Source organism: Aethalodelphis obliquidens, unplaced genomic scaffold (assembly GCF_003676395.1).
Source record: "Aethalodelphis obliquidens isolate GAN/ISIS:26980383/991018 unplaced genomic scaffold, ASM367639v1 scaffold21, whole genome shotgun sequence".
Taxonomy (NCBI): Eukaryota; Metazoa; Chordata; class Mammalia; order Artiodactyla; family Delphinidae; genus Aethalodelphis; species Aethalodelphis obliquidens.
This window is the reverse complement of record NW_020837965.1, coordinates 19,492,035-19,506,069: the sequence shown is the minus strand read 5'-3', so window position 1 is coordinate 19,506,069 and position 14,035 is coordinate 19,492,035. Positions and strand designations below refer to the sequence as shown.

The following is a 14,035-nucleotide window of genomic DNA, read 5'->3' as shown; positions in this document are numbered from 1 at the left end:
ATCAGGGGTTTGCGAACGCGTGGGAGGAAGTGTCCGCTGGGGGGCGGGTCGCGCGGGGAGACCGAGGGGAGGCACATTCTAGCGCCTCGGGTTTATGGGAGGTTGTTTACGGGTGGGATTCACATTCCTCGTGACTCACCCCCCTCGCCTCCCCTCGGCATCCTGGGGGTCTCCCGTCCGAGCCGGGGGCGCGAAGATCCCTCGCACGGTGGCTTCTGGGACTGTGGGGTGGGAGGGGCCGGATGGGGCGCCCCCTCTGTCAGGCTGGCTGATAAGTGTCACTTCCTCCTCGGATTTCGCGCCTCCGGGAGGGGTGCCCCTGCCTTTGCTCCCATCTCGGCTCCCAGAGGGCAAGACCTCCCAGGTCCCCAGCCTCCTCCCCAAGGCTTGACGCACAGAGGAAGTCCGCAGATCGAACTTTCCCCCGGGGCGCGGCAGCTCCGCGCCACCCCCAAGGATGAGACCCGGGCGGAGGCAGGCGCGGGGCGGGGCTCGGGGCGGCTCCCGAGCCGGAGAGGGCAGCCCCGGGCGCGAGGCCTGGGGTGAGAGTGGCGACCCCCCACGGCAGCGCTCCTTCCGCCCGCCGGACTGGGGCCGAGCCTCGGGGGCCTCCGCCGAGCGCGCGGAGCCCGGCGCGTCCCCCTCTCGTCCCGCCACTTTGGCGGGGCCTGGGGGCGGCTCCCTTGGCGGGTCCCCAGAGGACTGGGCGGGGCGGGGGCGAGTGTCCGGGTCCCGCCCCGGCCCCGCCCAGCCCGGAGCCTCTCCGGACGCAGGGAGGGGTAGGGCGGTTCTGCCCGGAGTGCCCGCGGCACCGCGCTCCTGCAAGCTCCCGGCCGGGTAAGTGGCTCGGGACCGGGAGGCCGGGACGGGGACCGAGAGGGTCGGGTCCTCAACCCCCCGGCCCAGCCGTGGCGCGTCCCTCAGGGATCGGGGTCGCTGAAAGTCAAGGGAACCCGGGGAGGCGCGCCCGGCTCGGGGGCGGGGGCCCTGGCGTGACAGCTGCGAGCGGGCGGGTATTTTTAGTTTAAACCCAACCATTTCCTGCCGCCTGCGAAATCCCCTAGCCTTTCTGCTCCGCAACCCTGGAGGTTCGGTCCCCAAGAAAAAGCCCTTAAGTCCAGGGCAGCGCGTCCCCGGAGGGCCGGGCGCCGCCTCCAATCTTCGCTCTGCCTCCGCTTGGGGCGAGCGGACCTGTCGCTGCGGGCTCGCGCCGCCGCGTGTCCCCGGACCGGGCGGTAAACGCCGGCGGGAATAGCCGCTCCGGGCGACCACGAGCTCGCTCCGTAGTGCCTGAGAGAGCCCAGAGCCCACGGTAGGAAGAGGAAGTCGCACCGCAGGCAGGATCAGTTTCCTTCAGAACCCCCGGCTGTGCAGCCTTGCGCAAGCTTCTCAGCCTCTCTGGGCCTCATCCCACATCTCTAAAGAAGGGGAGAGTGAGGGCAGAAACCTCTTGTAGGGCCTAAGGAGCCCCGAAGGGATGCTGACTCTTCTTAGAATCTTCAGATCTTGACTCCAAACAGTGGATCTGGTGGACGTGGCCTGTCGGTCATCCCAGGAGCAGTGAGTGCCCAGTGCAGCCCACTGACCTCCGCTTCAAAACTCTAAGGCGGGGAACTCCAGCTGCGGTGGGGTGATAATAAATGTTATTGTTTTATCACTTTGGCCCTGAAGCTCTGGCCCAAGGCTGCCCTGGGACCCTCTCCCTGGTTCCTCCCGGCACTAATGAGGGGCCTTTTACAGCCAAGGGCTGCCAGTGGGGGAGCCTGATGTGCCCGGGGTGGAGGGCGGGGGGCATGCCTCGTTTCACATGAAGGAGGGCCGGAGGAGACAGTGGGGAAAAGTGACTGTCCTCCCAGTAAAGGGAGCATGTCACAAAATCGCTGCCCTTCTGAGCCTGACAGGACAGCCTCCTTCATCCAGAGGAAACAGGTCCAGAGAGGGGGAGTGATTTGCCCAGAGCCACACAGCCAAAAACAGAACTTGTCTCTGGAAGGGTCCAGCCCTGCCTCCTGCACAACCGAGACAGCCAACAGCTATCAGAGGTCAGGAGCTGGGAGGCAGAGGGGGGGTGCACTGTGCCAACAGGCTGTTTTGCCCTGTTTCCTGTAACCATGCCCCAGCGGAGCTCTCTGACACGTGTGGGTCTGTGCATTCCTCAGGCAGCCGGCCACAGCTGTGCCAAGCCTGCTGGCCCTGGGGCATCATTTGCAGCCAGAGAGGCCCCTTGGAGGGCAGCTGGAGGGGGTGTGGGCTGCGAGGGCTTATTTCTGGAACTCATTCCTCTCGCTGGGGCTCCCGAGGAGGGGGCCCGAGGATTTGCTGGTGGCACTGAGGGGAGTGGTGGGAATCTGGGCTCAGGTTTCTGCCCCAGGGTGCAGGCTGGCCTCTAGCCCATGCAGGCACCCTTCAGGGGAAGTTTGAGTTCCTTCTGTCTCCTCGGGAACAAACCTCTAGCCCGGGTGTTTTGCATGTTTTCCCACAGCCGGGGACCTGTCCTTGCCTGGGTGGCCACTCTGCCTTGTGATGCAGAAACCTGGGGCGGCGACTGTTGGGGGAACGTGGCTTAGCTGCAGGGTGACCTCCATTCCGGGGAGGCAAGACCGGGCAGGTCCAGCACAACCTCCAAAGCGCCCTGGAGCCCCTGGGTGCCCAGTGGGCAGTAGGGCCTCCCGTATTGCTCCGCTGTTAGAAATGAGGGTGGACGTCAGACTAGCTGTTCCGGCCCTGCCTTAGCCTTTTCCCAGCTGGGTGATCGTGGAAACGTTACTTCACCTTTCAGAGCTTCAATTTGCTTCCCCACGAGAAGGGATGACCATAGCGCCCGCTGAGAGAATGAAATGGGACTTCCCTTCAACAGTGTTCCGTGCGGTGTCAGCCTCAGCACATGGGAGCAGGTGTCACAGTTTGGGGTGATGGGGTCTGGTTAGGACACCTGAGTTTCCTCCCCCTCAGTTCCACCCTCTCCCCCTCTGTCTTGATGTCCCCATGTCTGTCAAATGGCAGGTGGCCTTGATCATCTCCCTCCGAGCTGTTCTGGCACTGAAAGCTGGTCCTTGACCCAGGCAGAGATTTGAGAGGCACCAGCAGGGGACTCCAGGGGACTCCGGGCTCTCAGGCAGCATTTCCTGTCTCTCACCTCCTAGGATTCTGACCGCAGGCAAGGCTGCCACTCCTGGCCCAGGGACAAATGAGGAGAGAGACTCAGAGGCCAGGAGTGGTGGAATCAGGATTTGAACTCGGGGCTTTATTTTTCATTCCTTTTCTTTCCTCCTTCCCCTTCTTCCTCTTCTTCTTCTTTTTAATTGAAGTATAGTTGATTTACAATGTTGTGTTAATTTTTGCCATACAGCAAAGTGATTCAGTTACACATATATATGTTTTCTTTTTTTTAAAATTTTATTTATTTATTTTTGGCTGCATTGGGTCTTTGTTGCTGCGCGCGGGCTTTCTCTAGTTGCAGGGAGCGGGGGCTACTCTTCGTTGCACTACGCGGTCTTCTCATTGCGGTGGCTTTTCTTGTTGCGGAGCACGGGCTATAGGCACGTGGACCTTAGTAGCTGTGGCTCGCAGTCTCTAGAGCACAGGGTCAGTAGTTGTGGCACACTGGCTTAGTTGCTTTGCGGCATGTGGGATCTTCCTGGGTCAGAGCTCGAACCCTTGTCCCCTGCATTGACAGGTGGATTCTTAACCACTGAACCACCAGGGAAGTCCTATATATATATTCTTTTTTTTAATATTCTTTTCCATTATGGTTTATCACAGGATACTGAATATGGTTCTCTGTGCTATACAGAAGCACCTTGCTGTTTATCCATTCCATATATAGCTTACACCTCCTAACCCCAGCCTCCCACTCCATCCTTTGCCTAGCCCCCTCCCCACTGGCAACCGCAGGTCTTGAACTCAGGGCTTTTAACTTGATGCTCTCCACTCCACCACACTGCCTGTCCCAGACAATACAAGGACAGTGTTATACGTCAATTATCAGGAGGACAGTACTGATGAGGCAGGATCCAATCAACATTAAGACACTGGCATTTGCTGGAAGAAGTGGATTCCAAACTTTTTTTTTTTTTTCCCCCGTAATATCTAAAAGTAGCCCAGCTGGATCACAGAGAGAGGAACCTGGGAGGAGCCGATGGAAGTTGGGGAACTGTCTGTCCACCCTCTCGGCCCCTACCCACTGGCTAAGGAATCTTTGCTTCAAGACTTAAGGATGAATTCCCTGGCAGTGAGAAGCTAGGAAGGAGATGGGGGGACGGGCGGTCCTGGCAGCAGAAGCCTTGATTCTGTCATCATCAAAACAGAGTTAAGGGCTTCCCTGGTGGCGCAGTGGTTGAGAGTCCGCCTGCCGATGCAGGGGACACGGGTTCGTGCCCCGGTCCGGAAAGATCACAGATGCCGCAGAGCGGCTGGGCCCGTGAGCCATGGCCGCTGAGCCTGCGCGTCTGGAGCCTGTGCTCCGCAACGGGAGAGGCCACAACAGTGAGAGGCCCGCGTACCGCAAAAATAAAACAAAAAACCAGAGTTAAGAGGCCCCAACACCTTCCTGTGGGGTTGCTGGGTGGATAAATGAGAAAACTGGGGACAACACTCAGCAGACTGCCCAGCATGGTGGGGACACACCAGCAAGAGGCGCTATCGTGGTTTTATTGTTACTAATCCCCCTAATGTCGCTGCAACAATGTAGTGTGGCCTGCACCTCTTGCCTGGATTTCTAGGCCGCAGATCTGGCAAAGGGAATCCTAGCATACCCAGAATACTTTGAAAGACTCAGGGGAAAGGCAGAGGCTGCTCAGGAAATTCGAAAGGTCAGAACACGAGCACACTGACATGAGTTGATTAACATATATACATCCCGTGTAATATATACATGAGATGTAAAATGGTGGCAGAAAGCAGGAAGGTGATTACCTTAAATAAAAGTCAAGTGTCACCTTGGGCTGGGGGGAGAGGAGATTGGGGTTGAGAGGGTCATGGTGTGGGGGGCGGGGTTATGAGGGAATTCACCTTGTAATTACTTGTGAGTACAGGTATGTTTCATGCACCCCTCTATACCTAGATCCTGTTTCATAAATTTAAGCAGGTTTTAAAAAAAAAAAAGGCAAGGGAATGATAATGCAAAACCAAGGTGGCCATCTTTGGTGGGGGAGAGGGTACAGGGTCAGCCTGCTCCATTCTCTGTGGGATCCACTGTTTCTGTGGGCTCGTGGGCATTATTTAAAAATATTTTTATGCTTCATCACTTGCAAATAAGAAACATATATACATATACAATGTATATAATATGTAGATGTAATACATATATAATGTAATACACTATATATTCCATTGTTTATATATCAAACCGTACATACAGGTAAAATTAGAAGGTAATATAGAGCATTTTCACAAAGCTGTCTTAGAAAATCACACTCTTCCCAGAGATTCAAATGTTAATCTGCCTGGGTTTAAAAAATGGAACCAACACAAATCGTGTTGTATAACAGACACATGGTTCCTCATTCAGTAGAAGTAGTCTCCCTCTTCTGAAGTCATAACAAGAGAGTGACTTTCACACTCCACCATCTCAGATGATTCAACAGGGTTTTTTAAGTCCTGGCCTCATGATTTATGCTTCTGAAATCAGAAAATCCTGACGTATTTGAGCTGGGAGGAACCTCAGGTCCCCTGGACCCATCTGCTGGCTTTACGGCGGAGGGAATGTGAGGCAGGTAGTTAGAGAAGACAGTTCGCTCTGTGCTGCTACACGTATGTGACTCTCATCAGGACACCACCCACCACACCTGTGCTGCTACTCCTACTAGTACTACAAGGCAGGGAAGTGGGTGGTATATCTGAGATTAAACCGATGCGATCGTTTCAATTTTAGAAAGTCAGAAGAGAGCTACAACAAGCGGTGACCACAGCACTTCCAGGACTTACGCGGACAGAAACATACAAGCAGTGCCTTTCCTCCTGGAAGCCCTCTTAGGGTTCCTCCTACTCTTCGCAGGGCATGCTGGATATATTTATAAGTTATCAAAGCAATTTTGTGCCATGGATGTGGTGATCCCCAGTTTTCAGTCGGGGAAACACGTTCAGAGAGGTTCACCGTCTTGCCCCAAATCAGGTGACAGGTAATTGATGAGGCAGGAGTTTCACCCCAAGGGAGCACTAAAGAGCCGAGAGACTGTTTTAAGTGTGCTGTGTGAGAGCACACCCTTCACTCCTCAGATGCCGAAGCCCACCGTGGCCGCTGGTTGAACTCTTAAGTCAAGAGTTTTATTTGAGATCTGGAAAGGGCTGAGCCCCTCCCAAGTGACATTTGCTGAAATAATGCAGCAGGGCTGACTCACTGGGGGAGACTCTTTCCTTGCTGTTGCAAAGAGCTGGCCTCTCTGTGATGCTAGGAGGCGCCCTCATTCACAGACCTGTTTGACCTTCACCTGGGCGGGTCTCCGTTTCCTGCCCTTTAAAAAGGGAGGTTGGAATTAGGAGATCTCTAAGGTGCCTTGAAGTCTGAATGTTTCCTCTCATCGAAGAACCACAGCCTCACAGTAGGTATTTGGGGACCGTCAGTATGGCCGCTGCAGTCTGCCCCCCTGCCCCTCCCAGGAGGGGTCAGGTCACTTAATCAGGTGATTCCCTGTGTATCTGCCTCCAGTGCCCCCCCCCCCCGCTCCGCCCCCTTGCTCTAAGGATTAAGTCCCAAGCCTCCAGCCTGGGAGGAGGCTCATGTTTCCCACCTCCAGACTGTGCTCCAGAGGTTACCTCTGCCCAGCTGTTGCCTCCCCACCAACACCTGGCTAGACATCACCTCCTCCTAGAAGTCTTCCTCAACTACCCGGTCAGGGTTGGTGATTCCGTTTTCATGGTCTCATTGCGCTTTGCAAGTGATAGGTAGCTTTCAGTTTTCTTGTTGATTTCCTGCTAGATTATGACCTCCTGGAGGGCAGGGATAGAGGATTATTTATTCCCACATCCCAACCAGAAAGAGCTTATTATTATTTTCATTATTATTATTTAGCGAAAAGCCTTTACGGTTTAAAACAGGATCTTACAAACTTGAGGGGAGCTGATGTTCACACCACCCCTGAGTGTAGCGGTCAGGGCACATGCTAATAATTCCCAGGACACAGAGGAGAAAGGTGACCCGAGGCTGGGGAGAGACGGTGTCACACGCCTTCTCTCCCTTTGTGGCCCTCTTCAGGGGACTTTCTCCTTGGAGAACCGTCCATTTTCCTGGACTCTCCGGGGGCCGGCCCTGGAACTCTGGACACGTCTCTCGGCCTCTCTGGGACTCAGACCTGCCGTCTGTTCTCTCCTGTTCATGCCCAGCATTCGGCGGGTCTTCCTTCTTGCTCCTACCCCTGCGTGAAGCGTGCCTCCCCCAGGCCTTTCCTTTCCGTGCTGCTCCTTCTTTTCTTGGAAATCTCACCTCACAGTCACAGCCTCCAGGGGGTCATCCTGCCCACCAGTAATGCCCATCCCATCCCCTGCCCCTCTCTACCATGTCCTTATCTCCCTGTTTTATTGTCTCTCTAGCACTTAACACTACCGGAAATTATTTAGTTATTTATTTACAATCGAGTTTAGCTTCTGTCTCATCTACCTGAAAACTCCAGGAGGGTGAGATTGTTTTTCTGTCCCCAGAGCAGCCTGGCCATAGTAGCTGCTCAACACGTATTTACGGAACGCAAGAATGAATGGATCAATGAATGAATGAAAATGTCTAAGCTGATGGGCTGGATGGGATGCCGTGAGCCCCCTTGCCTGGTTTGTCATGTCAGTTAACATCTGCTCAGCCCTTACTGAAGCTTCTCTGCATTTTCTCTCTTTACCTTCACAACGATTCCATGACGTGTGCTCTGACAGTCCTGTTTACAGCGAGGTTAACTCATCTGTCCTCAGCCAGCTCGCAGTGAAGTTAAGAACTGAACTCAGACTAATTTATCCCAGAGCTCATGCAGGTCTACACTGGCCTTTCCATGCTGGGAGTGCATTGGGCAGGACGCGGTGAGTCAGACCCAGGACTCAGGCCTCCTTACTAGGCTTCTAGTTCTTTCTCTGCAATCCCCAAAGGCTCTCACACTGCCAGGCCATTCCTCAAAGGAAATCCTCTCTGTGTGGCGAGTGTCATAGGGGTTCAGGAATGCCACGGGTTCCCCAGAGCTGGGGCCCACCCTGGAGCATCCTGCCCTGCACACGCCATTTGCTAGCTCGGACCCAAGGATCTCCACCTGCGGCTGGCTCACCAGCTGTCCGAACTCGGTGACCACGAGCTGGTGGTTGTAGGTTGGATGTGAGCCAGTTGGGGTTGCCAGGTTACATTCCTTTCCTCAGAGCCAGGCTGCCATCGAGCCTGGTTTACGTAATTGGCCTGTTTATCGGTTTGTTGATTTCAAACTCAACTTTGCTCAGAAATAATTTTAGAAAATGCTTGGTGCTTGGTCCAGTTCCGGTCTCTTCCTTCTCCAGCCTTCCCGAGCGCTCCCCGTTCCCCCGAGGCGCTCCCTAGCTGGGAGGTGACTTTGGTGACAATTCGGGTCACTTGGAAGGGAGCTCGGCACTTCCGCCTGCCTCGGCCCCAGCACTGGACTTGTTGGGTCCAGCGCAGCTGCTGGTGAGTCAGCCCAGGCTCAGGTGTTCTTGGCCGAGGCCCGTCCAGGGGGGGCGTGATGGGCTGGAGTCGACCCAGCCTAAGCCTGTCCCCTTTGGAGGACTCTTATTGGGGTATACAGGGTGCAGACCGCATACCTCAGTCATTCGTTTCCTTCCCAAGGTCCCAGCCATCCCTAATGGCCAATGCAATTTTGTTCTTTCATAGAATTAATTATGGGAAAAAAGTCAATGTCACCACTCCAGGCCCTATTATCTGACTCCCAGTCTGGCCTCGGGGTCCTTTTCAATACAGCCAGGGAGCTTAAACTAGGTCAGAGCTCTGAGTTTGGACCAGGCGGCTACTAGTAACTGACAGGATGACTGCGGTGCGCTAAGTGAGAGCACAGGTGACATAACTCCCTTCTGTCTTCCTCTCCATCTTCCTTTGGACTTTTTCTTTTTTTTTTTTTGCGGTACGCGGGCCTCTCACTGTTGTGGCCTCTCCCGTTGCGGAGCACAGGCTCCGGATGCGCAGGCTCAGCAGCCATGGCTCACGGGCCCAGCCGCTCCGTGGCATGTGGGATCTTCCCGGACCAGGGCACGAATCTGTGTCCCCTGCATCGGCAGGCGGACTCTCAACCACTGTGCCACCAGGAAAGCCCGGACTTTTTCTTTTTAATCCTTCTGATTATCCTGTGTTCTCATAATCACCTGGGCGCCGCCTTTGGCTAAAGGGTGAGTCTCTGGACCTGGGACTGACTTATCTGTATTTTGTCAAAGCTCCCCAGGTGGTTCTCGTGCACAGGGATGGTTGTGAAGCACTGGGTTTTGTGCAGAGACCGTCTCCGTGTGGAGCTAATCTGGTCTGACACCTCTCTGACACTCGCCCATCTCTCTTTATGTGCTGACCACCAGATAGAGATAAATAAATGGCGTTTATATTCATTGCATTTATTCCTTTTGATGTTCTATACATGGCAAACGATCCTCACCCTGGCTTTCTATTTAAGGTAAAAATAAAAGGTCTCCTCTTAAAATAAATTTAAGTTTCAACGGGTTGAATTTCTTACAAACGAACGAGAAAAAATAATAGTGCAGGTGTCCCCAGATGTGGCCCAAATCATGGATGTGGGCTTCCCTGGTGGCGCAGTGGTTGAGAGTCCGCCTCCCGATGCAGGGGACACGGGTTCATGCCCCGGTCCGGGAAGATCCCACATGCCGTGGAGCGGCTGGGCCCGTGAGCCATGGCCGCTGAGCCTGCGCGTCCGGAGGCTGTGCTCGGCAACGGGAGAGGCCACAGCAGTGAGAGGCCCGCGAACCGCAAAAAAAAAAAAATCATGGATGTGATGATGCACAAATGGCCACAGTGTGTAAAAACATGGAACTAGATGACTTCCAGGGGCCCCTCAAAGCCTGGCTTCCTGATGGAGCCAAGGAGTGCTCACCACAGCTGCCCTTTAAACTCTCCCGAAGCGAAACAGAAAGAGAATTTCAGGTGAACAGACCCTGCCTGACCCCAGCCGGCTTTTTCTGCTTGTGTGCCGGGGCCCCTACCTATTATCACTGGAGAGCTGGCCTGTGTGCCTTCTTTCAGAGTGATTGTGAGGTTCCTGTTGTCTTTGAACTGTCTTCTAGGGATTCAAGCCATGGCAGCCCCTGGGGAGGGTGGAACCCAATCCAGGATCCAGGTATGATTCCGGTACCGTCTTGAAGGGCATGGGTAGGTGGCTCCAGCAATGTCCCTGACGGTGCTGGGAAGACCTCACCTTAGTGACAAACACTACCTGAGTGTCTCTAAGTAAGGGGAGCTCCAGAGGGAAAACTGCTGAAGACACGGCTCTCAGCATTTGGAAAACTTTGCCTGATCAGCCCATTCTGGATATCAGGGACTGCCTACTATTATATTTCCTGAAAGGAGTAGTAAGGAGTCTTCTGGATTCTCAGACCTGGAAGAATGCTATGCTGATAGGTAGGGTTGGGGTGAGGTATTTCCCTTGAGCTGATAGAACAGAGGTCAGCAAACTTTTTCTGTAAAGGGACAGATGGTAAATATTTTTGGCTTCATGGACCATTTGGTCTCCATCGCAATTATTCAGTTTTTCCATTGTATCTAGAAAGCAGCCGTAGACACTTTGGAAATGAATGGGCGGGCTGTGTTCCGATAAAACTACTTGGAATTTGCACTGCATGTAATTTTCACCTGTCATGAAATATTACTCTTCTTTTGATTTTTTTCCAACCATTTAAAAATGAAAACATCACTCAGCTGGAGAGCTGTACAGAAACAGGCAGTGGGCCACGGTGTAGCAGTCCCCTGCTCTAGAAACCTCTGCAGTGGAGGGTGGACCTTAAAGATGTAAGTCACTGTTCTAATCATTTCAGTTCTTACAAATAGGGCGCTGAAACAGGTCTGAGTCTCATGTCTGTTAGTTAAAGTAGAACCTAGTATTAGTTACTGTACTTAGTTCATTTATCAACAAATATTAGGTCTAGTGGTGAAGACGGAGGGAGAACACTGGTCCTGGGCTGGCTGTGGAGCCTTGGGCAGATGGCTTAGCCTCTCTGAGTCTCAGTTCTTTCATCTGTAGAGGCAGTAATAGTGGGACCGATCAAATCAATGCCAGACAGTTCACTTCTGGCACGTAGCACACCCTTCACGAAGGTTAGCTATTTCCTCTCACTTCCATAGAGTTCGAGAGTACAGGGATGCTTTATCCCTTTATCCAGCAACCCTGCACAGTAGATCTTATTTAGCACTTTATGGAGAAAGAGGCCCAGAGAAGTTACAGAGCTTGACCAAGGACACAAGCTAGTAAAAAATGGTAGAGCTTGAAGACTGTGACTTGAAAGACCTAGCTTTCTCTATGTGATGCCCTTGCAGACAGCCAGACAGGAGAATAAATCTACTTTCTCTAGGGACTTGTGGAGGTGGTTAATTTAACGATCTTTTCCTCTAGAGCCAGGCTCTTATAACTCCTGCATGCTGTGCCTCAGGTTCTTGGGGAGACCAGCATCATTTGGGGGACCTCACAGCCCTCTAGCAGTTTGGGGAGGCACCAGGCTGAGGGGTTTCTGTGAATATTTTAGGGGGAACTTTGTTGCTCTGCATGGAGCTCTGGTTTAGAAGCCCCAGCGTGGAAACAGGCATCTGGACAAGATTTTAAGTTTTTCTGAGTCCTCCTGGGAGAGAACGTCTACGGTGTATGTCTCTGCAGGGCTAGTAGGGAGGGTTCTAGAAGGCGGGATTTAAGTCAGCTGGTTTTGAATAATGGAATCATCAGGATCTTGGGAAATAAATAGCAGAGGTGGATTCCTGACCAGTTTTATGCCTTAGTTTTCTCTTCTGTATAAGGGAGATGGAAAAGTCGTCATTAGCTGCCTGTTTCTTGAGCCCAGCACGTGTGTGTTGGACGCCTGCAATGGGTCTCACTCTGAACACACAAAGGAAGTCTGGGGAGGAAGCCTGACCTTGGATAGGGGAGGCCTCGGGAGGCAAAACTCAGACAAGGGAAACAGTGAAGGGACCAGAGAGCCTGCAGCAGCCTGGGAAGGCGGCCGAGCCAGTGTTTTCTGTGCCCCTGCACTTGTCTGAAGACTTAATCAGGGAAGCGAGGAACACAGGCATTAGACTCACCCATCGCTGTGCCCTCTGTTCCCACTCGGTTACCCGGGGAAAAGCTGCCCTGGACACTGGCTGCTAAAAATCCAGCCCTCACCTGTGAGTGGCTGAGAGGTTGGCGGGAGGGGTGTTGGGAGGGGACATGCAGGTGGAAGTAAGTGTGACCAGCTGTTCCCAGTTTGCCCAAGACTGAGGGGTCTCCTGGGACACAGGACTTTTGGAGCTAAAACTGGGGAAGCCCTGGGCAAACCAAGACACTTGGGTCACCCTAGTTAGTCAGAGTCTTGCCATCCTGACCGTGGCGCTGGGCAGTCTGGGTCACAATGGACAGTGTAAGAGGGGTCAACTGCCCCCTGAGCCTCAGTGCCCCCTCAGACTTGATTGCCCCTCCTCTGAGCTCCCAGAGCCCCTGTGCACGAAGAATCACTGGCTCTGCTGTCCCCCGAGTCTGTGAGCGCGTGAAGACAGAAACCACCCTGTCCTCGGGCCAGCCTCTGCCTGTCCCTGAGCACAGAGCAGGTAGTAAGTGCTGTAGGATGAAGGAATGAGGGTTGAGGGTCTCCGCCTTCATTTCCTCCATGCTGGGGACAAATTACTCGATGCCAATTCATGCTTTGCTACTTTGCACATGCTGTTCCCCGTCCTGCATGCCCTTCCCTCCCTTGGCAGTCTCTCACCACGCTGTGTCCGCTCTGAGCTGAACCTTAACTCTCTAACTGGCCTTCTCTGTTCATTCGTCTTCCCCTCCCACCCCCGACACGATGAGCTCCTCAAGGGAAGGTCCCAGCTTCGTATTTTCTCAGCTGCACTTGGCACCTGTAAAGGTTTCTTGAACAAATGAGTGGCGCTGAATATGTAGAGCAGCGATTCATTCATTCACTCACCAACTCCTTGCCGAGGGACTACCGCATGCCAGGCACTGTTCTAGGCAGAGGGACGGGAGCAGTGGACACGACTGGCAAAACTTTTGCTCTGATGGAACTTATATTCTAGAAGGTTCTAGAATCATCTAGCTTCAACAAGCAAGCAATAAGTAAACAGACCATATCCGAAGGTCACATGTCCTGGCCAGTTGCTGCCAGGCTGGAGGTTGCAGTTCCGTGGAGGGGAAGTGATTCAGGCCCAGCACGTGTGGCTCCCCTCCTGTACATGCAGAATGGAAACACCTTCCCCTGAGTGGTGGCGGCCCTACTGTTGAGTGCGGTCAACTCGGGGAGGGTGACATTTGCCGTTCATGCAAATCTTGCAGGCCATCAGTCCTTGCAAGAAAATCCACTAAAGCTAGCATTGTGCAACAGGAGGGGAAAAACACATTTTAGGAGGTCATGTGCTGTTTGTGCCGGGTGTGGGAGGCCCCGTGTGTCTGACCCCGGTCCCCAGGGCGGGAGTGCAAAGAATGGGGCTCACATGCCGACCGCCTCTCTCCCCCAACTGCGCGGTGACCTTGCTGGGCAGCAGCAGGAGGGCCATGGGCTCTGCTAAGGGATTGTTGGGGAGCCCAGATTCCTCCAGGAGGAAAGGGATTAAACTCCCTCCCATCAGGGGGATAAGGAGGGGGATGCGCTTGGTCAGCTTCCAAGCGCTGCACACAACAGTAAGCTATTGTCTGCTGGGACTGACGGGGAGCTCAGCCTTGGACACAGTCCCCTCCGGGAGGGAGGAGTGGAGTCCGGCAGGGCCAAGTGCCCCATGCCCGGGAAACACGCTGCTCCCCAGAGCCCCAGGTGGCATCTCCCTGCTGCCTGAGTACTGGTAGCCCCTGGTCCTGAGGTCCAAGGGGCTTGGGTGGCACCTCTGTGTCTGCAAGGACGTGACTCACCCCTGCTGCTGACC

The 14,035-nt window shown here is 53.9% G+C and overlaps 1 protein-coding gene across 1 annotated transcript in view; it reads left to right on the top strand.

Annotated features, from left to right (window-relative positions):
• The first annotated feature begins 737 nt into the window (after positions 1-737).
• Positions 738-14,035, top strand: part of SYNE3 (spectrin repeat containing nuclear envelope family member 3) — an 88,691-nt gene continuing 75,393 nt past the window's right edge. The window contains exon 1 of the mRNA XM_027120472.1: positions 738-837. The gene's annotated coding sequence lies outside the window, so the exon portion shown is untranslated. The remainder of the gene's footprint in view (positions 838-14,035) is intronic.